At 41.9% G+C, this 24,113-nt stretch overlaps 1 long non-coding RNA gene across 3 annotated transcripts in view; it reads right to left on the reverse strand.

Annotated features, from left to right (window-relative positions):
* Positions 1 to 200: 200 nt before the first annotated feature.
* LOC105106675 (uncharacterized) overlaps positions 201 to 24,113 on the reverse strand; it is a 50,516-nt gene continuing 26,603 nt past the window's right edge. For 2 of the 3 annotated variants that reach the window (XR_010383371.1, XR_010383370.1), the window contains 3 exons: positions 12,686 to 12,949; positions 8,057 to 8,105; positions 201 to 986 (listed from right to left, as the gene is read on the reverse strand). This is a non-coding gene — a long non-coding RNA (uncharacterized LOC105106675). The remainder of the gene's footprint in view (positions 987 to 8,056; positions 8,106 to 12,685; positions 12,950 to 24,113) is intronic. The other variant, XR_010383372.1, reaches the window with a different exon arrangement.

Here is a 24,113-nt window from a genome sequence, read left to right on the forward strand (position 1 = left end):
CAGTGGACCCTTTAGGACCAAGGCTGGGTGGGAAGCGTGTGTGTGTGTGTGTGTGTGTGTGTGTGTGTGAAGGACTTGGCTAGGGAGTGTTTGTTGTGTAACTCTTGATTCTAGACACTTGATCATAGAAGCAGACGAGCATCTGTGCTAAGAGAACACAGCCAAGGCTTCTGCACAGTGAAGGGAAGGAAACCAAATACTGGATTATTGCTGTAATTGAGAAATAGCCCCTTGGTATTTTGAGGTCTTTAGCTACTCCTTTCAAATGACAATTTATAGCTCTTTCTGTTTTTCTGAACTAATTTTATTAGGCTTCTGCTTTCAACATTTCAAATACAATAACGAAGTTGAGAGTCCCTGTTATTAGCTTCCAGTGGCCTTGAGAAGTCGGCCTCTGTGGCCGAGGTGATGATGCCGGCTGATTTGGCGGGGAGCTGGGAGGTCATGTTCAAACCTTCACAAACAGACTGGGGTAGAGGCCACAGACAGATGGCGCAGGTGAGAGGAAGCATAAATTCTGCGCCTTAGCTGCCCAGACTCCACTTGGCCTGAAGGCCCTCCCTCGGTGGGGGGCTCAGAGGCCCCCTGGGCTGGCGGATTTATGTCAGCAAGACCCGCGCAGTGGAAAGAGATTAAGAACGCTTTCAAAGGGCACGGGAGCGGGTCGCTCCTCCGTCTGAGCTCAGTCTGTGAGGACCTGGGCTGGTGCCAGCGAAGGGAGTAGGGCCGGCCTGAGGAATGGAAGGTCACTGGCCAATTGGGTGTTGCGATAATTATATCCTTGTTTCCTTGAAGGTACCAGCGTCCTTGATTTTCCAGCTTCAAAGAGAGCTGTCTCTGAAGTAGGGGGATGTTCACACCTGCTCTGCCGCAGTGATTTCTGCCTTCCTGGCTGCAGACTCAACAAGACAACAATAGTTCTGTGGACGTTTTCAAGGCCACATTCAGAAACCAGGCAAGAGAAGCTTCTCTTCCACCCTTTCCTCCTAAAGGAAAATGAAAAGGTTAGCGCATCCTGTGAAATTCAGCAGTGAACCCGATGCCATGGTTTTACCTAAAGTTCAGATACTTTGGAGGTTAGGCACTCGAAACCATCACCCCACCACTCTCACCCTCTCTCCCTCCATTTCTCACCCCTCCCCAAAGCGACCATCACAGGACTATCACAGAAGTCTGGTAATCACTAGAGGTGTCAGTATACAATACACCTGGGATGGTTTTTTAAAAATCTTTTTCTCTATCCCATTCATCTCCAGACAAGCTGCACCAACAACAGTTAGAAGTACAAGCATAGCTCTACCTTCCATATTTTCCTTGTAGCACTTAGATTTTCCTGAGACCTTTTGAGAAGAGAGAGAGGTACTTATTTTTCTTAAACAGGACCCTGTTTGTCTACTGGGTGCAATGAATAGGATCTAAAAGTAGGATTTCCACTGACTAAATATATATTTGCTGCCTCCCACCTCAGCTTTTCACTGATCATCTGAACCCTCCCATCATTAAATGTGCAAATTTAAAACCATATTTTGACTAATAAATTCCCTTTGTTAAGGATGAGATGACTGGTTTCTGGCACTTCAAATCCTCGCAAGAAGTGGACTGGATATTACACATAACTCCCTAAATTCTGAGCTCTGATGTTTCTCTGTTGTTGCCATCAGCTTCCTTCTCCAGGCAAAAGCAGGTGCTGGTCAAAACCGGGGAAGTAGAAAGAGGGAAATACTGTCTATTTTTGAAGCTAGTTCTTGTTCTGACCCTTGACAGTGATAAATAGTGGTCCCATATACAAATATTCCCTAACTCTTTTTAATTTTTGCTCTGAGATTCTGCAAATATACACTGTTATGTTTACGAATTCCCAGTTTAGTGCCATAAAAGTAACTAGAGGCTTTCTTCGTTGAAACATGCAGTCTCTCCCCCTCACCCCTCTCTGTCTCTCTCGCTTCCTCCCTCCCTCTGCCCTTCTCTCTCTCTCCATTGTACTGTGAGTTTTCCACTTCCTAAGATCAGGAATAATGGCTGCTATGATACCTGGGGGAAGCAAAAGCTCTGTCCTCCAAAGTCTGCTCCTACCTGTCCCTTGGGACCCTGGGATTCTGAGCTCTTGCCTGTGATTTAATAATGAGACGCAGCAGGGCAGCCCAGGTGCTGTATCTCATACCCTTGCAGATTGCCAAGGGAACATTTAATCTGTTGACTTTATTCAGTTATGCTAGTCTGGCCAACGTACCTGTAGCTATAAATTATTTAGATGTTTAATTTATTTGGTGTAGAAGGAACTCTCTTATACCTTAGTTATCTAATAGCAGAAGATGAAAAACCACTTTGTTTGCAAATCATAAAAACTTTAACAGACTTGTGCCTTAAAGAGAAAAAGAGACTTCACTGACCTTAAAAGTAAAACAGGGATCCAGACAAGCATTGTTAACACATTATTCCCGAAGATAAAAATTATGGTATAAATTCCTTCGGATTAGAAGTGAAATGTGAAACAAATGTCTTCCATTGGATGTGAACAGACAACTAGTCTGAAGTGAACACAAGTATAAACTATCAATGAGGGGTCAGGAGGGGCATAGCAGGGATCCTTGTGACAGTGTCCCTCTCTTCCGTCACAATGAACTACCATTATAATGATCCAGGGGAGGGAGATATTTTAAATGGTAGGAAATATGATATAACCTAAACTCTATTAGTACACAAAATTACTACCTAATAGTGAAACATGTCATTGTTCTATTTATTCTTTGACCTTGTACTTAGCACATTTCATTAAAATAGAAACTCAGTACATGTTTCATTAAAAGAGAAACAAATGGCAAAAATACATTATCTTGTGGAGCAACCACTGTCACATCAGATTAGGTCCCCTACTGTCCAACTGTCTCATCCATTTTCTTGATGAAAAAGGGTTGATTTGAAGCAAAAATAAACATAATCTATAGCAACACAAAAATATAAACAATCAAGTGCATAAGTACTTTGTAAAGCCTTTTATAACTGATTTGTTTTAAAGGTACTTCTGGAATCAGGTGACATTACTGGGCTTTATTTATCATCATCCAAATATTTAAACGATTTCCCTTTCTCAGCGGCAGAGTTTTTAGCCAAGAAAGCTTTTTCTGCAGACCAGTAGTCTGGGTTTGAATTCTTGACTTTTATTAGCTGTGGGCCATTGGATAAATTATTTAACTTCTCTGGGCTTCAGTTTTCTCATTTGTAAAACAGGTATATTATCTTCCTAATAGGGTTCTTATGTGGTAAAGTATGTAAACCAGTACCTGACATACAGGAAATAAATGTAAGTGTCTAATTATTGCAAATAATAGTTTACTATGTGCTTTGGATTCACTTCCTAGTGTCCGTATAATAAACAATTCAGTGAGGTAGTTATTCCACCGTTTTACTGAAGAGGACATTTACTCCTGGATCCGGAGTTAAGCAGATCCAATTCGAACTCAGGTCGGTATGTCTCTGGCAGATTCAGATTCCTGGCAGCCAACTCGGAGACAGATTTTGGTGGAGAGTGCTTGGGGGGGGGGGGACATCTGTGGGCCGAGGGAGGAACTGCACTGTGATGCGATGTGAACGGCCACAGCAAAGGCCACCCTACAGGCAGGAGCTCTGGCACTGGCGTGGCCCGTAAGAGTTGGACCTCATTGGGCCAAGAGGACAGCCGTTTAACCTGCCCCTTCACAGAATCTGCAGTCCCTGGATGTAGGCTGCCCCGGAAATGGGTGTGGCTTTGAGCAAAGCAGCTCTATCCAGCCAAAGGCTATCTCCAGAGAGGGTCTCAGCTGAAGAACCAGCAGGAGCCAACACTCCCTGCAGCTGGGGGCACAAGCGCTGCAGTATCCAGGAGGGAATCTGAGCCGTGGATCACGGGGTCCACACCTCCTGTGGCTCGGAGGGTGTTCAGGGCCATCTCATGGACCATGGCGGTTGGGATCACTGCTTCTTCTGCCCAGAATCTCTCAGACCCCATTCGTGTCGGGGAGTCCAGGAAGCACGTGGATGGACTGTTTCCATGAACTGCAGAAGGTGCTTGGTGACTTGAAACAGCACAGCTGCTGCTAACCAGCATCAAAACCAAGTAAATCACCCATAGGTCCTGCTGCCATGGTTTTTATTCTCTGTACAGCTGACTGTAAGACTGATCACTTAAAAATGGTTAAATAGTCCCAATTTTTAAAAGTGTTTAAATAGACCCAATTTTAAAAATCTTATCTTCTAACAAGCATTTTTTATGGTGTTTATGTCATGATCTATAGGCTAGAACCACAGAATTTTAAAACCGGAAGGGGCCTGAGAGATTCCGCTCCTTCTTTTGGGTTGGGTTGGGGGAGTAATTCAGTCAAGGTCACACAGCGAGTTAACAGTTGCACACAATGGGATTGGGACCATAAGCATGAAAATTGATATTCTCAAGTAGAGTCTAGTGTTTGCCAACTGCAAAGAAATTATAAAAACAAATTCTTGGCTGAAAACTTGAAAGGATAGGTTTGGAATGTTATCTTAATGCACACTACAATCTTGAAGTTTCTTGTCATATCCTAGATAAAGTACTGTGTTTATATTTTATTCATTTCCATGCAAAATGACTTCTAAAACTAAATGCCAAGAATTCTCACTGACATTGTACGGGTTGCATTTTGTTGATTAAATTTTTGTTATTTTAATATTTTAAGATTAAAACACTCCTCTACTCCTAGCACATTTTTTTCTCCATATAATTGATACAATTACATAAATACATAATGGTGTTGGCAATCTTTGAATAACGTATTTTAGACTTGAGAGCAGAGTCTTATCTTAAAATTACTTTCAGAAAACGTATCAGACACATGGAGCTGTCAGGTTTAAGACTATACCACCAATTTCATGTTAACTTATTATCGCAATATTCTCTGGCACATCAGTAACCATGAAGACTAGTGCTCAGCAAAACAAAACAAAAAAAAGTTTTAATTTTTCATTACCTCCACAGTATACTACCTGGCTAGAGTTAGACATTTAAAAATCCCATGTGATTGTTCAGCTCTTCAGAAATGTTAACCCTTAAATTTGCAGCAGAAACACCTACTGAACAGTATTTGACTGTAAGAACAGTGGCAATTTAGAATTGAGGTTCAGAGCACAGACTGAAAATCCATACTACTTGGCGGTCAAAGCCTAGCGTCACCAGCTGTATGACTTTGTGCAAGTTATTTAATCTCTTATCAAATGGGAATAGTGTTAGTACTTGGCTCTTGTGGTTGTTGTAAGGACTGTAAAGTGCTTAGAACAGTGTCTACACACAACAGTGCTCAGTTGATGCCATATTATTAGAAATTGCTTTTTAAATTACAGAGGACTGAGACTTTACAAGGAAATTTAAAGATGAAAATTTTTAAACTAGATACACCTAAGAGATCATGTTCAATTTTCAATTCTTACAATGGAGCTCTTAGGGGTAACAATCATCAGCCTAGTTAGACTATATGTTTAGATTCTAAAGATTTATTCCACAACCTGATATACATAATAATGAAACAGTAAATTCCCAATTTTTAACTAGAAGAAATTTGATTCTGGAAATCAAAGAGCCATGTCCTAACAGTGAGCACTGGAAAATCATGCTCAGCTGGTAGCTCCATGAAAGTGGTGACTGTGCCAGTCTTGTTCACCAGTATATGCCCAGCATTTTACACACTGCCATCTGGAAGGAACTGAAGACATACAGAACGACTGATTGACTATAAGAGGCAATGCCCTTTAATTCATAGAATTTTACAGTTAAAAGGGGGGTCAGGTGCTAATGATGTCACAAATAAGGAACCTGAGGATAAATGACTTAGACCTAATTATGTGGTTAGCCTTGACTAGAACCTGGATCCAAGATGTTGACTATAGGCCTTGGACACTTAAATAAATCAGTGTCTTCAGTAATATTTTTCCATAATATGTCCTTGGAAACACCAGTCTCTTGGGATATTTATTCATAAAGAGTGGAAGGAGTTATTCTGTGGACAAATAAGTTGAGGAAATGTGGACTTAAACCAATTAAACTGTGGATCTCAGCATGCCTGATAAGGGTTTGGTCATAAAACCCCTTTGGAAGGGAGCATCTTTTGGAATTGATGGTCTATGAAACACACAGGAGAGGACTGACCAATAGACTTGAACAGATACTTACCGCGCACCTACTGCATGCAAGTATCATGATAGGAACTATACAAAAAATTAAGGTGAGTTAGACACCAAAGGATTCCTGGGGCATTTAATAAGAGAGGATAAGAGCAGTGGCAGAGGCTAGAGGGTGTTACAAAAAAGCACATATAACTTCAGTCTATGTCTGCGTTTCGTAAGTGTCATGAGAAAGGCTCAAATAAAATGCTACCAGGATCCAAAGGTCAGCATTCCATGGAAGAAATAGCATTTGAGATGAATCCTGAAAGATGGATGTGAGTTCCTTTAGAATTTTTTTTGTCTGAAAATGACTTTGTTGTGCTCTCATTCATGAAGCGTAGCTTTTCTGGATACGCAATGGACAGTTATTTCCCTTCAACACTTTGAATAGTTAGTTATTCCACCGTCTCCTTGAGGCCACTCTTACTCTTGATAAGCCTGACAGTCTAATCATTAGTCACTTGCAAGTGATCTTTCTTTTCTCTCAGGCTGCTTTAAAGATTTTCTCAGTGTCTTTGGCATTCTGCAGTTTCCCTACAGCATGTCTGAAGCATAAACTTCCTTTTAATTTATCCTGCTAGGGATATGCTGTATTTCAGTTCTGAGAATTTCCCAGCTACTGTTGCTTCAGATATCATGTATCTTCCATTCTCTCCGTCCTCTACTTCCAAATCTCCAATTCAATTTATGTTGGAACTTCTCATTCTATCTTCCATCTCTTTAGAGTTCTCTTATGTATTTTCCATTTCCTTTTTTTTCCCTGTGCTACATTCTGGACCTTTTCTTCAGCTACTTCTTCAATTCACTAATTATTTCTTCAGATATTTAACATGTTTATGAAATGTGTACTTTCAACCATTTTGTTTTTGTTTCTTTTTTATTCTTTTTCAAATCGACCTGGTCATCCATGATGATCTCTTGTTGCTTGCTTATCTTTGGTATTTCACTCCTTATGTCTTTAAATGTGTCATATGCAGACATTCTATGTTAGAAAGTTAACAAAATGTAGTGGTGAAGACTCTAGAATCAACTGCCTGAATCCAAACTGTAGCTCTGTCACTTAAGAAATGTTGACCTGGAACAAATTACTTAATCTCTCGGCGTCTTAGCTTTTTAATTTATAAAATGAGAATAGCAATGGTACCTGTTTCATACAGTCATTTTGAGAACTAAGTTAAAACTTGAAAAAAAATCTTTACAATATTCCTAGCAGTTAATAACTGTTCTATACACTTTTGTAAATGAAAACATATATATCCAAAGTTCTTGGAGTCTGAGCTGGATTTTTTTTTCCCCCCTGACTTACTCCCTCCTTCTGGAGTGCCTGGTGACCTTGGATTTAAACTCACATTTGGTGGCTTTTAATGGCTTTCCTACTGTGAGGATTTGTATTTGCTTTGTTTAGGAGGCAGAAGGAAAACACCAGTTTGAGACACTTCGCCCCTTTTGGAGTGTCCTGGCCTAAAGCAGGGGTTTCAGACTCATGGCTTCCCCACCTTCTGATGCTTTAGAGTTCTTTCAGTGCTACTAATGGCACTGGCCCTTAAGACAACCCAAGTTTCTTATTTTCTTAGCACACTTGGATCCCAGTTCTGGTTTCAGCTCATATTTGAGGATAAGAGCTGTCCCTAGACAATTCCTTAACTACTTACAAGCCCAATAATTCATTTAAAAAGTTATCCAGTTCTTTTGTAGTTGGAAGGCCTTCAGAGTGTCTAGTTATCTACACTGCTGGAAGTTACCTCCTGCTTTTTATCAGTCAGAATGGGTTACCTTGTCCTGCAGCAACAAACAACCTCAAGTGGCTTTGCAAACCAAAGGTTTGTTTCTCTTTTACGCTACATATCCCTCCCAGGTCAGCAGGGCCTCTGCTCCATATGATACTTACTCAGAGGTTCAGGCTGATGGAGCTTTGACCGTCAGGAAGATCACCAGTCCTGTAGCAGGAGAGAGAAAATGTGCTGAATCTTACTCTGGCTGTTAAAGGCTTCCATCTGGAAGTGACACACATCATTTTCATTCACTTTCAATTGACCAAGGCAAGTCTGAGGGTCACCTAACTCCAAGGAAATGCTCAGGAACCCCACTAACAATTAGTAACAATTACTCCATGCTTTTTTCACCTAACATTATAAACATTTTTATGTTCTTATATAGACGTGGTAACTAATTTTTTAAATGTTATTATGACAATCTCAAACATAAAAATGTAAAAAGAACAGTATGATAATATAATAAATGCCCATAACTATAAATTTAAACATCTACATAACAGTTCAGAAGGGGAGAATTCAAGTTTTATCATGAGATACTTCAAACTTAGTACACTTAAAATGTTGAGACCTTTTTAGTCATAAAAATCATTTAAAACTTCTAAATATAGAAAAAAATAAAGAGGAATGACTAGAGTTTTAATAGGTGTGCATTCCAAATGGAAGAGAAAATACCAGCAGAGATAGTGAAGCAGGAGATGTAAAGAGGATTTGCAGAAAGCATGTAGTTCAGTTAAATGGTAACCTTATCACAGAGGGCTCTGAATGCCAGGCTAGAACTTCATTCAGTAGGGAATGGAAAGCCACTGAAAATTTTTAAGTAGAAAAGTAACATAAACTTAACCCAATGTTTATTGAGTATCTACTATGTAGCAGGTACTGTAGCAAGTAATGTAATAGACTCTGAGACATAAAAATGAATAAAACACAGACCTCATTATCTAGTAACATGATGGAAAATTTACCCAAGAAGATTGATCTAGATCATCATAGGCGGGCCAGACACCATTGTGAAGGAAACTTAGAGGCTACTGCAATAGTCCAAGCAAGAATTCAGGAGCACCAGATCCAGAGGACTAGCAGCAGGGATGAAAAGGAAAAAGTGGTTTGAGAGATCTTAAAGAGATCGAGTGTGTAGAATGTCCTAATTATCCAGATGTAGGGAGCAAAGGAAAAGGAAAAAACCTAGAGATCATTTGAAGATTGTAAACACCGAGGACAGGGAAAATAATACCATTAATAGAAATAGAAACACCAGGAAAAGGGCTCGGTTTAAGGGGGAAATGATAACTTTGGTTGTATACACATTGAATTTGAGATTCCATGAGTATATCCTGGTGGAATTATCCAGCAAGAAGTTGGATATACAGAACTCAGGGTATGACAGGGGTTAGGGGGTAGGAGAGACTCAGAAATCTGAGTCCTTGGCACAACAGCAATAGTTTATACCATTTGCAGAGATAAGATTGCTAGGTAAGAGAATGCTGCAAAATCTTTTTTAAAAGTTGCCTGATGAACATGTGAAAATCATATGATTCATCCTTGTAAGAAAGTGAAGCACAAAACTACTTCTCCATCCAAAAGTCTTGTCCTGTCACAATGAATGAAATTCCATCCTTACAGATCCATTCCTTTGTGTCTTAGAAGCTTTTTAGTTTCCAGTGTCTCCAGTTACAATATGGATGCCCCCAAATACTCCTTAGGCCTTGATCAGACAGTACCTTACCTGGCGTGGGTTTACCAGGGGCCTTCTAGGCTAGCTGACAGAGGTGGAACCCAGGGTTGGCATCAGGTTGGGGTGGTGTGGGGGTCGAGGGCTACTCAGGAGATCAGGGAAAAGGGGCAGGACTCTGAATGGACAGGGATCTGGTACCAGAAAGAACCTCTGAGGTTGTCAAGTGTCTCCTAGGGCCCAGCCATGGGACACGCACATGCACAACCACCCACCCACTCACCCACCCACACACACTCGTGTTTACCAAGTGTGTACACTGGGAATTTGATATCAAAAGTTCAACGTAGACAAGTTACTTGGTGTGATCATTATGATGTTTGTGTGGCAGGATGGTTGACTAAAATATTAAATTGCTTCCTTTCAAACAGACATGCAAACTTGTAATGCTTTGTCTGGAAAATTTGGGCCAGGCAAAAAATTGGATGCAGCCTCTCCTGGTCAAAGTTTGCACCTTGCTACTCACTGCCACTGAATGTGTGAAAATGGTTACAGCTAAAGGATATATTGTACAATACAGGGAGTAGAGCCAGTATTTTATCATGACTATAAATGGAGTATAATCTTTAAAAATTCTGAATCACTATATTGTACACCCATAACTTATATAATATTGTACATCAGCTATACTTCAAATAAAAAATGGTTAAGATGGTGCATTTTATGTTATGTAATTTTTACCACAATTCTAAAAAAACTTGATTGGATTAAATACAAGTCACTTTCTTCTAAGGATTCTGGTATATTTATGCTATAACAAGAAATAAACATAACATTTATTTTCTTAAACAAGAGTTTTACACTTTCAGGCACTGTGAAGGGTGTTCTAGAGAGGGAGGACAGAGGGTGGGGCCTCTGAGAAAGTGATGAGTCTGGAAGAGGAGATTTCTTGGCAGGAAAGAGTGCAGAATTGTCTAGAGGGGATGTGCCCCCTGCCTCCTGGCGAAGCCCGGGTGGGCAGCATCTTGTGGGGAGGGGCTGCACTGGCTCTCAGGGAGTCCTGATCCCAGCCTCGCCAGAGTCCCTCCTGGGCCCTGGGTGAGGTACAGAAGTGCCTGTTCAGCCTGGAACCGAGGGCAGTGATTCGACATCTTCTGTACATCACTACTTATCAGCTCCCACAGCAGGCCGTGGCATGTAGTAGGTGTCCAGGAAATATTTGTTAAGTAAGTGAATGTTGATGCTAAGGCAGGGCCTGATGTTGCATAAACCTCTAGACTTCTGCACCAGTCTGTGGATTGGAGAGAGGGGGGTGGTTACCTTCCACCCAAGCCTGCCAGGATATGGGGACTTGGAGTCAGAATCAGGTTGATTTAAGGAAAATCATAGTGACATCTTGTACACTTGACAGATAACTTTTTAAAACTATTTTCCTGCATCCTTTATAATATATTATTAATACATTTTATTTGCAAATAAGTTACACCTGCTAATATAACTAGTGGATAAAAAATTTTCAGCATGTTACTCATGAACAGGGTAAGAGCTGTAATTCTCAAAGTGAAGGTACAAAAGCTTCAGACATCCTCCCCATGGGCAGCCTTGGGTGTGAGTTGAGTCTATGGGAAACCAACAGGGTGCCCCGCTTGCCTTACCAGGGCTTTGAGGCCATGGGCTGCAGGGGAGAGGTTTAGAGGGTGAACACAGCAGACTTGGGTTCCACTCCTTGCCCTGCCACCGCATGGTCTCAGGTAAGCCCTTCAACCTTCTCTGTAAAACAAACGCTGGGTGTACTAGTCCCTAAGACAGGGCTGAAGTTCAGCCTATATATACACTGGGTCCGGCCATCCCAGTAGCCACCAGTTGGTCAGGTAGCTACTATCCACTGGTTACATAATTTGAATGTCATCCCAACTCTCAGGTCTCTTCCACGTGAGGACAAGTCTCTTGCAGGTCTGCAGAAGACAGAGGTAATCTGGCTTCCCAGAAACAAAAGAATCACAGGAAATCATCCAAAGCATTAGCTTATCCTGATTATAAGCATTACTCCTGCTGACTCCAGAAGCAATTGCTACATGCCATATGAACCGACTTATCACTGACTTGTGCTCCAATTTTCCATTTTCTAACCTCCTCTAAACCTTTTCTCCACTTACTGTAAAGTAATATTTTCTCTGACTTCAGAACATGCGGACACCTTCCCCATAGATGTGGAAAATAATGGGAGGCTTGAGCCCAGAGTATCTAAGATTCTTTCACAGTGCCTCACTGTTGCTTCTTGGGAGAAAACAAAAGACAAAGAGAAGGCGCTGACAAAGCCAGGCAGCCAAGGAGTGGTTTGTGTTCTCTCATTTCGCAGTACCTTTGCCAACGTTATTCCTCTGCCTGGAAAGTCCTCTCTGCACCCTTTCTTCTGGTGGGCTTCTACCCACCCTTCAATGCCCCACCTATGGCTACTTTCCTCCCCTAACACTTGTACATCCGCTGTTACAGAACTTAGCATTTTGTAATGTAAGTATTATTTATGTTTTCCTCCCAACTAGAACTTCTTAAAGGCAGGAACTGAGTCTTGTTCTCTCTGTGCTTCATTACTCAGCACAACACCTGGCATAGAGAAGCCAGGTGTGCTAAAATGTCAATTGTGTCCCAAATAACACTAAGGTCCACCTCCCCACCAGCAGCATAACTAAGTGAACCAGGGATGAACATGAGACCCTTGATCTGGACAAGCCAGATTTCCTCACAGAATTTTGTACTTAGAATCATAAAAACTAGGAATCAGAAAGTGTGGCCGCTGGAAGATCATATAGAACTGACCTCCAAAAATCTGACCTTGTGACAAAAACTTGGGTGCAGGAAGTTTATTTGGGAGGTTGTTCCAGGCAGCGCAAGTTCGGGTGGGGAAAGGGAGACAGAAAGAAGAAAAGCCAATGAAATGTACATTCACGAGCAGGTGACCGCCTTGGGAAACTGTGGCTTACTCCCTCTTTGGAACCCTCTGAGAAACCAGTGAGACGTGCCTCGGAATTGGTCCACTGGAAGACCCGAAGCTGGGAATTTAGTGATTCCTCACCTCCACTGGGTGGGACTGCACGTGCCTGCTGCCTGGCAAGCCCACTGGTGCAGGAGGAAGCTCTTGGAGAAGTGCAGAGATGTGGATGCTTGAGGTGGGGAGTCACCAGTCTCTGGGAGGCCGTCTTCCACCATCGCATGTGAACTCCAAGGTGGGCCCGGGAATCTGGGCAGGACATCCACACCACCTCCTACGGTCACCCAAAGCCAAACCGAGCCTGAGTGACGGGGCTGCAGGGAGCATGCGCCTGGCAGAGGGGCTGACCTGCAGCGGGGAGCATGTGGCAGAGGAGCAGAAGCAGAGCACAGTCACAGACACAGACACGGAGCAGAGGCCTGGCCATCACACCCGCTCTCTTCAGTAGCAGCCTGTAGGAGCCTGCACTGGCACAGTCCTCATAGAGATGTGACCCAGGTTTGCACACTGGCAATCCATTCTCCCACCATAATTTCTTCCGGCTCCTGTTGGTCAATCCTTCTGAGCTGCACTGGCCTGTATGAGGCCCTACACAACATCAGAGACTCCCATCGATCCCCGCTGGCCCGCTGAGCTAGACCCTCTGCTAGAGCCAAAGCCTTGGAGGATCGAGAGCCTCTGGAAAACCCATATTCTAACATCCAGCACGATACTCTGCCTTTGATTTACAGTCGGTCCAGTATTATCACCTATGCTCCTTTGGTCAGTCAGGCTGGGCCATACTGACTGCCAGGACACAAAAGCAATGGCAGAAAGGGAACCAGAGCAGAATAAACAACATACACGGCAAAACACACTCAACTCAGCTCACTGGCTGGAAGCAGCCCAGTACTGTGTGTTAAGAACAGAGTAGCTTCTTTGCTCTGGATCTCATCGGCTGACAGCAACTGATGACCCTCAGAAACTGGGGAGAAACTGTATGCACACCCACCGCAGTTTTATTTTGGAAAATATCTCAGCTATAAAAGCATTATAATGGATTGGTATTGAGGAAGATAGTACTGAATATTAAAAGTATTTTCTGGTATTTGATTCTAAGAGGTTCCACTCTATCAACAGAAAATCTCCTTTCCTTAAATTAGCTTAAGAGGCTCTCTGTTCTTGCGTCGCCAGACAGTCCTATGCAAATAATATGCCACCTGTTATTAGTCAAGTGTTATCCAGAGAGAGCCCAAAAGATGTGTGTCTATACATAGAGATGGTAAGGAATTGGCTCACAGGATTGTGGAGTCTGGCAATTCCAAAATCTGCAGGGGGAGTAGGTCATAGGCTGGAGACCCAGGGAAGATGTGCAGTTTGAGTTCAAAGGCAGTCTGGTGGCAGAATTCCCTCTTCCTTTTCAGTCTTTTTTCTATTAAGGTCTTCGACTCATTAGTGGACACCCATCCACATTATGAAAGGTTATTCACTTTACTAAAGTCTACTGATTTAACTGTTAATCTCAAATAAAATAATGCCTTCAGAGAAACGTCTTGAATATGTTTGACCAAATATCTGGTACTGTGGCCTAACCAAGCTGACACAGAAAATTAACCATCATGCCCCCACCATCTCTGATCCTTAGCAGTGGCTGCCTTGAGGACCGTGTTGCAAACAGTTTGAAGCCACACCCAGACTTAACAGGAAAGGATACCCTTATGAACTAGTAATGTCTTCCCTGAGCACAGGAGGGAGGAGAGGCAGCCTGTGTCACATATTTTCTATTACCACCATAGAAGTTTGGTTTGTGTTTACTGAAGGAACAAGTGACAAAGCTTGCTCATTTTGCAATTAAACCTAGGACTTGATTCAAGATGTGTTCAAATTAAGTTGTTCAACATCAACCAGGCAGGCTGAGCAAATTCACACGCTCCCTATGTGTATGCACAAGAATGCTCCCCCAGCAGCTTCATTATCGACATCCCCAAGCTAGAAATAGCTGGAATGTTCATCAACAGTACATGGGTAGATAAAAATGTGCTGTAATAAGTATGAACCACAACTGCATAAAGCCTAGATGACTCTTAACAAACATGAGATTGAGCAAAAGAAGCCAGACACAAAAGAACCAGGCATTAATTCCATGTATGAAGCTCAAACACATAAAATTAGACTATATTCTATATAGATGCACATTTAGTTGCTAAATATTTATTTTAAAAAGTGTAGAAGTGATTCCCATAGAAGCTCCAATAGTGGTTATCTCTAGGAGCTCAGGAGATGCTGGGGGGCAGAATTTGCAATATTATACTTCTTGACTTGGGTACTAACTTTAAAACAACACGTTAAACTGCCTTTTTCTATATGCGTGTTAAACGTCACAATTAAAAGGCTTAATTTTTTTCCCCTAAGGTCTCCTTATGTCAATTCCTGAAAAAAGCAAACACACCCATGTGGATTAAAGAAAACTCAGCTAAAGTCAGAGTCAGTTCAGGCCTGCAGGAGGAGCTCTGATGCCCACCATGCATCCTCAATTACTCCAAACAGGAAGAGACTACAGCTACATCTCTCCCACAAGGTGCTGCCTACTTCACTATCCAGCAGGAGGAAGGTAACTTCGCTCCCTGAAGGACAGCTGGCCAGTTGGAGACTCCAGCAGCTCAACCAATGAGAAGCCTCCCTACTTTGGACTCCCAGCTTCCTCCAATGGTTCCTTGGTTATTATAGCCCCACCCAACTCTCCTTTTCCCTGTAAGAGCTAGTTTCCCTCCTTTGTTCCTTGGATTTGCCTATGGTCCGCCATAATTCGGTATCCTGAATTGCAATTCCTCTGGCCGTTACCAAATAAACTCACTTTTGCTGGTGAGATCACTGGCGCTGTTGTATTATTAGAGCTGACACAGGGGACCCCCAGACACGCTGTCCCAATCGCCATTCAGCCTCTGGCCAAAGAAGCCAGTACATTCACTCTCCAGCCTACTTCCCCACTAGTGTCTACTTTGGACTCTTTTCTGTGTTTTGCTTCTTCCCCCAGAACAAACATCTCCATTTTAGTAGTGATTAGATTTACAATATAACAGATTTAACAGTTGAAAGCCCTAAAATTCATCCCCAGCAAAACTTGCAAAACAGCTGCAAAAAAGATGAATGCCACTCATGGGATCAAAAGCCTAGAAGGATTTCGTGGAAAAGTTCAGCAGTGTGTGCATGCAAAGCCTATTCTAAGCAGAAGGCTCTGCTGGACGATAGTGCCCCTCTGTCTCCTTACGAGCTGGAAGCGCCTGGGATAACCGGGCTTGGGAAGGCTGCTGGTTCTTATGCAGAAATCCTGGTACAAAGGGCTGGCTCTCCTGATCTGCCTTCCAGGATCCTAGGCTTAAAATTCAGAATTCAGCTTCAAGAGAGTTAGAGGAAAGGCAAAGTGATTTTAAAGGCAGATGCTAGAGGTTGACTTTTCCTCTTTTCATAGCCTTTAGTGCTTAGAAATTTGTAGTTAAATATGCCTTCTTCCCTCTGGAAAACAGATTTCCCCTCTCTCTCACCTTTGTCTGGGGAATAACAAATTTCATATGGAAATGAAAACCCATAGAGAAATATGCAATGCTTCAGACACCTCGTGTCGGACTGGCTGTCACAGACCCTGGTTTGGGTCAGGCTGTTTAAGCTTCTTTGGAACAAGCATTTATCTAGTGCAGGGTCATTTTATAGATCCATTAAATCTACAATTTCTCTTGGGCTCCTTTCCGCAGTTCCCCTCAAGTCACACACTCTAAAAACCCCCCTTAAGCTCCAGAAATAAATCTCTATAAACTGCCAAGCATTCAATCAGGCTTTTTACTATATCTCTTTGCAATTAGAATGAATTTACTGCTCGGAGAGATGGGGGGAAATATGCAAGGTACTCCTTGGATAAATATACCGTGGTGAGAAAAGTAGAGACTCTGTAAAAATTATCTCTGTGAATTCAACAAGAATCAAGGTCACTGGAGCTGCTACATACCAGGGATGTTAATTAATGGGCCTGCAGCTGGTGGTACCACTTGGCCGCTCTGCTCCAGCTGCTTGCTCCATATTTCTCTCGTTTGTAGGACCATTCTTGGATCAAATCCCATCTCTTTTTTTCCTCCAAGTACAAAAAGTACATAAGTCTATCCTGGAAGGATGCCAACCTTTCAGAGAACTAAGGAAAGTGTTGTTTCTTAGCTATTTTTATCTCCTTTTTAAAGAAAGGTCACTCTATCACCCCTGGAGCTGGATTACTTGTAATCAGCATCCGAGCTGTGGTCTGAGGTCATTGTTCTGGCCCTATCCATGGGGAGGTGTCCCGAAGTCGGAGAGCAGAGATGGCACTTGTAACCAAATGCCCTCAAACTAAAGCGGAGACACCAGGAAAGATGCACCTATCTCTTCAGCACACAGTCTGCATTTTAAGCCAGGGTGAGGGCAAGTTAAAAATGCAATCAAAAGCACTCAACGTCTCTAAGCTGGAGAGAGAGGGAGAAAGAAAGGAGAAAAGAAAAGAGTCTGATAGAAGTGGCAGAAATCATTTCCAGGGTAGTTTAGACCACTGAAATCTGCTGGGAAGCATTGAGAGCGGGCATGTAAACCACTTAGCACACTTAGCTGGGACCCAGGCAGCTACTGCTAATTAAAATAAAATTCCAGAGTGTAGGTAGAACAGGCGTGTTCAGCAAGAGCCCTTCCCTGAACTGCCATGGGACTGTATTTAGGCAGCATGTTATTCCAGTTAAAGCTGGACTTTGGAGTCAGAAAGATCTGGGTTTGTGTCCCTGATCAACCACTTAAGTAGCTGCAAAATCATTTGATGGCTTAATTAGCGCTTTAGACCTCAACTTTCTCATCTGTGTAATGGGGCTAATAATAGTGTCTGCTTCAAGGCTACTGAGCAGATTTAATGAAATACAGCAGTAGGGGCCTTTGGCACAGTGCTTGGTATGTGGTTAATCTCAACAAATATTCATTGTTGCAGCTGGGGCTCTTACGACTTTTCATAGGTCAGCAAGGAAGCATTAGGGAAAGTGTTTCAGGAAAACAGTTTGGCTCTCTGGGCAGGTGAAGACAGCTTCAGAAGAGCAGTTTTCCTGAAGCAATGAAAATGGTCCCACTTGCCTCCACTGTAACTGCTCTTGTTTTTCTTCTCATTTGGAAACTTTCTTTCCTTCAATGTTACAGAGTGAAGGGACTGGGCGTTCTTCCACAGACTGACAGACAAGCGAATCTCGCCCAGAAATAACAGGGAAAACGCCTGACTCTGCTTCTTTAAGGAATTCTCCAGGTAGTCATTAGCCATACACTCCAGTCAGGGCCCTGGAGTGGCTGCGCCCACTCCGCCTAAGACAGGCAGGTTGTCTTCCATGCGGGCCAGCTCCTTGATGAGGGAGACCCAGTTTTACTGAGCCCTTTTTAGGGGGAAAAAATCATTCTAAAAAAATTGGAAAATTTTCTACATTACTACTTCCAAACTGTAAAATGATATTTGGGCCTTTTTAAAAGACTTGGGAAATTTTCTGAAATTAAGGAATATGGATTTAAAGGAAGCCTTGGGGGATTAGATTTTTCCTTCTCTTTGATGCATTTGAAACAACTTTAATCTGCTTTCAGAGTGCTATGCAATTTGGCATGGCATTCTGGTAGCCTGTTGTTGCCTTCTTCCTGGAACTGATACTTTGGGCCCTTTTAAAACCCATTTGGAGAAATATTTAGGGTACAGGAAAAAAAAAACTTGAATTTGAAAAACAAGACTACTGGCTTCTAAGATGCTTTGAAGAAATTTTAAAATTTTAATTTTGGACAAAAAAAAGTTAAACAAAAATCTAGTTGGATATGCAGCCACGAAGGTATGACTATTCAGATCTAATTTCCTGGTTGTTGGCCCTCCTACCATATATATACGCAAAATGCAAAATACTGTATATACTCTCAGGTAACAGCACTACTCTGGGAGCCAGGTATTATAATTCTTATTTTACTGACAAGGAAACCGGGGCTCAGGGAGCTCAAATTTTGCTTAAAGAAAATATAATATGGCAAGAACTTGAATCAGATTCCAGGTTTTAATCCCAATACTTTTCCCACAACACCCCATCACCTTTAACCTGTCATGTGCCTAGGCAGCCCTAGTCAATATTTGATGCCTCAGTTTCCTGGCTTGTGAGATGAGAGTAATACCTCTTTGGCTTGCTTTCAGGGACTGGTGGGTAGATTTTGCAAGGCCAAGTCTATGATGTGACCAAGATTTCCAGGAACATGATAAGCCTGAATGAAATACAGTCCTCCCTCTGTTATCAGCAGGGAATTGGTTCCAGGAGCCCCTGCAGATACCAAAATCTGTGGATGCTTAACTCCCTTGTATAAAATGGTGTAGGACAACAAACACAGTGGGCCCGAGGTATCCAGAGGTTTCACACCCACAGATAGAGAGGGTGGACTGTTCACTCCTCTGAGCCCAATGAAATACTGCAAAACCCTATCTACCCTAGGAATGCTCCAGAGCTGCAGGAGATGCACACTGAAGCTATGAAATGACATTGCTTGCAAAAGACAAGTGCAGAATGGTTACAGAGCTGGCAGGTGGCACTTGGGAGCTGCAAGTAATTGTGAAGAGCTCATGATCCTAGGGGCTGGGGAACCTGCAGAAGTGGCAGATAGGGAAGCAAGGGCACACACTTGTCAGTCTGGGGCCTTTATTCCCTGATGCTATAAAAAAGGAGATAAATGTATCGTCAAAGGGGATGAAAACTCAACAGCTATACAATTCTAGAAGAATGTATAGTTTGAAAATATCTAGGAAAATAATACGTTTCTCCTTTCTATTTATTTATTGTTAATACAAAAGTCCATCTATTCATTGTCAAAATAATCAATAGAGATGTAGAATTAGAAAGCGACAGTCCGTCTTTGTCCGTTACAGCTCCTTCCGTAACGCACTCACTAGACTCTCTAGCTCCCAGGCGCATACTCTTGTGTGTCTCCTAAAACTTTTTCCATTAAGTACTATGTGTGTGTGTATTCAGATGCATGTTACACAGATTCACGTATGTATTTTTAAGTGGGGTCTCACAACGTATTGTTTTGTAACTTGTCTTTTTTTTTTGACTTTACAATGTATCATTGATACTTGCTCGTACAAATCTCTCATTCCCTTCCCCAGCTTTACTGTGATATACTTGACAAAAAAGAACTGTGTATATTTGAGGTGCTCTCGTAATAATTTGGTGTGTATATACATGTAGATATATACACTGTGAATTGATTACCATAATCAAGCTAGTTAACATATCTGTTACCTTACATATAGTTACCATATTTCTGTATGTGGTGAAAAGCTCTCTCTTAGCAAATTCCAAGAATACAATATAGTATTATTAGCTATAGTCACTATACTGTACATTAGCTCTCTAGAACTTATTTATCCTGTATAACTGAACCTTTGTACCCTTTGATGAATATCTTTCCATTTCCTCTGGCAACCACCATTGTAATCTCTGCTTTTATGAGTTCAAGTTTTTTAGAGACCTCTCACCCTTTTTAAACCATGGAGAGGGTTCCATTGTATGGATATACCATAGTTTATTTAACCATATTTCTATAGATGGTGATACAGGTAACTGCTGTGGTTTTTTCCTTAACTATGACCAGTAATGCATCAGCAAATAATAATGATGGTTTATTAATGTTAAAGAAAACAGTCTAGGGATAAATGGGCTAGAGCAAATTTGGGAAAGACAGTACATAATAAAACCCTTACCAGTCAGCCCTATGTAGGGAATCTGGGGTGAGCAGATCCTTGTTGGTTTAGCTCCTCATTGTGTCAGAGCGACAGCTAGCACCAAAGAAAGAACCCAGGGAAAAAACAACTTAAAGAAAGGAACAAAGAAAGCACAGAGGATTTTTGAGAGGTCAGGTGAATTGAATTAAGGATCACTATCAAGTGTGCAAAAACCCTAGACAGAAACCATACGATTATCTATAAAGCTCCGATTGGTGGCACTGTAAGAAGGAAAATGATGGTGAGGGTGAGAAAATGTTTGAGCATTTTTTAGTCTCCATGTCAGACCCCACAGGAGAGGAGCTGTGTCTTAGTCTTTCATAGCCTCAACACCTAGAATAATTCCTGACAACTAAAAGGTGTTGACAAGTACTTGAAGAAAGAGCAAGGAATACTTTTTTTCCCAGAGGACCAAGCCTTTTGGACATAAGCCGGCAGAACCTACCTGAATGTAGATAAATCTTGATTTATGACTTTAAAAATAACTTAAAAATTTAAAAATATTCAGCTTGAGCTGAAAAGCAGTAAGTCAAAAAATGATTTCACTAATAGCCTCTGCTATGTAATTTACCTGACATGTTTCTCCGCTTACTGTTCTTTGCATTTTAATGCGTTGCCTGCTCAAAAAAATGTATTGGACATTGAATTAAATTTTTTTTTTAAATTGACCTCATTTTTCTTGAACGTGCCACTAAGTTGTTCTGTGTCTAGTTGCCAGCTGTGTCAGTTGGCTGGCTTCTGCCTCTTGGCTTCAGCATTCATGTTCCTAAATGAAGCAAAAAGATTCAGTGACCCATGTCTTCAGTCATGTTAAACGAGAATTCAAGGGAAAAGTTTAAGACCTAATCCTTTGTGTGATGGGTCCTACTGATTGGGTAACTATGTTCCAGTCAACCAGAGATCAGAAAACTAGACTTGGGTATGTGTATGGATATGTCAAGATATTTTTGTAAGAAAGGGATAAGTGAAAGATAAGCAAACTGATAAGAGGGATTTACTTTTAAAGGAGAGAGAGAGAAGAGCCAGCTTGGTCACCCTCACCTCCTACAGCAAGGGCAGCAAATTACCAAAAATACACCAAAGGAAAGATGGCCAACCTCTGTTCTCCATTAGCTGAATTCTCCAAAGTGGTAATCCATATTCATGATGATAGCCTTGACATACTATGGGGAGAAAGACTGAATTAAATTCAGTAGAATTGCTGGTATTGTATTTCAGTGCTCCCTATATTCAGTCATTCAACAAATAAAGAAAAACCACTAGATAATCAGAAAGACTGTTCTCTAGCCATTCTGAATCAGCAGGATTGCTCTGCTAAATCTTTCAGTGAGTTCAGTACCCTCCACCCCCCAAAAAATGCTGAATCCTCTCTTCCCATCCCAGCAGAAGCTCTAGTCCATGATGAGCCATGCTTCAGAGGGCTCTGAATTGGCTTACAGGTGGAATTATCTGCAGGGAAGTAACCCAGTGGCCTTGTAAAAGAGAGAAGGAGTGATCTGTTTAGGAAATCATCTTTTAAATTGTTGTTTTGGCACGGTGGCTCAGAGGGCAGAGAACTGGACAGCAGTCTTGGGTTCCAGGCCTTTATTATTATCTTGCTGTGTGACTCTCGGCTTCAGTTTCTTCATCATAAAGTGAAGAGTTCAATGAGGTGACTGTGGCGTGGACGATAGTGCCTTCCACCAGCATGCAGGATAAAGGATGCTGATAAAATCGTATTAAGATAAGTTTCCATAATCCTGAAGACTTATGATTCTTTATGGAGATGAAAACAAAATCCTGGGGACTCTAAGGGGATTCTTCTTGGACGCCAGTCCTGGGGTGGTTTTTTTTTTCCCCCCAAATCAGGTGTTCTTTGTACTCAGGGATTCTAGTAAAAGGTCTCTTTCCTTTTAAACTAGATCAGCTGTAAACCCTGTCCTTGCTGAAGGCCATGATAACCTAAAGTTTGCATCAGGAACTCCAAGCTATAAACCTGGCACAGGGTCCTATGCTAGCGTTCTTACTCCTGTGCCCGGAAAGTTCTCTATTTGTAGCCCCCTGATCTCTGTGAGGCCCACCCAGGGCACTAAGCCTGGTCCATCATCCCTCAGCTCCCATCTCAAAAGGCAACCTCAGGGCCTCTCAAAAAGAAGTCTTTCATTGGGCTGTTGATCAGGGTTGAAAATGAAATTCTCTGGCCCTTACTGAAGCCATCACTTGTGTGATAATCATGACCACTGTGGAGGAGTTAAGAAAGGCTCAACTCCAGGACTGTTCACTTTTGTAACCAGTCACTGTTAGGCAGGTAACGCCTCATGTTATCTTTTGGTAATGTTAGGTATCTAGAGTGGTTCTAGAAGGAGAGAATCTTAAAGATGAATTTTCTGAATTGGTTCTCTGATCTGATTAGAGTTAAAGACATTCATGACCATATTTCCTGTCGTAAAGAGGATGCTGACAGTCCATGTTGTGTTGTGGCAACAGAGACACACAAATACACTGGATACTCCTAAGCAAATACTCATAAAAGGCAAGGCTCTTCAAAGGAAATCCATTGCTAGCTTTTATAGGAAAGAATTATCCTCTCCCACCCCCACCCCTTTCCTGATATTACATACACCTGAAGAGTTTGGCTTTGGAAATGGCTGGTTTCACTTCGCTGAAAGCCCTGGGGCTGGGAGCATCCACCTGGAGGCAGCATGGCCAGGAGAACTCTCTTGAGGCAACATGAAGTGGTGGCTCTTTGGGTCATTTGCTTTTTTCCTGCTTCACCATCCTATTTTTAAGGGTAGAATAATAACACCACCATAACATTAGTGATCAGCCACATGACCCTTGCTATGTGACAGGCACATGCCTCTTGGGCCGTGCACAGATTCACGTATTTAATTTTTACAACAACCTTATGAGGCAGGTTTTATTATTAACCCCATTTTGCAGATGGGGAAATAGAGGCAAAATCAAATAGCTAACAAGGAGGGAGCCAGGATTTGAATCCAGGAATTTGGCTCCAGAGTCCATGCTCTTAGTTCACTTGGATGAACAGGTCTGTGCTGAATCCTGGCCCTGCCCCGTCAGTGGTGATATGATCTTGGACTGGACCCTAAAACTCTTTGTGCCTCTGCCTCTGAATTTTAACGTGGAAATAATAACAGCCCCTGCCTGATAGAAATGCTGTGAGACTGAAGTGGGATGATAAATGTAAAGGTTTAGTCTAGGGCCTGGCACATCATAAGGGCTCAATAAATGGGCTTCCTATCCTGAGACATAGATGTGCAGTCACTGCAAATAATATTTTCTTATAGTTTACAGCGTGTCTTTTCATCCTCTTAACATCTTTCACAGACAAAAAGCTTTTAATTTTGATTAAGTCTAATTTATAGATTTTTTTTCTTTTATGGATTGTGCTTTTGGTCTAAGAACTCTTCATCAAGCCCTAGATCCTGCAGATTTTCTCCTAAAATTTTTATAGCTATGAATTACTTTTTTGAAAACACATTTTTTCCTAAATATGAAAGAAAGCCTATTGAAGACCATTTGGAATACAAAGAAAAACTCAATGGGGAAAGTTAAAATCAGTAGTAAAACTGACACCCAGAAATACGTTTGGTATTAGATGCGAGGACTTGCAACTTAAATAAAAATGTCACCTCTTTTGTAATGGGAGAATAGAACCCTCCATCAGTAAACTGACCAACCAGAGTGCTGAAGGAAGGTTCCTCTCTCAATGCCAAGATCAGCTGGGGGAGTTGCCATTCAGAA

The sequence above is a fragment of the Camelus dromedarius genome, chromosome 12, assembly GCF_036321535.1.
Source record: "Camelus dromedarius isolate mCamDro1 chromosome 12, mCamDro1.pat, whole genome shotgun sequence".
Lineage (NCBI taxonomy): Eukaryota > Metazoa > Chordata > Mammalia > Artiodactyla > Camelidae > Camelus > Camelus dromedarius.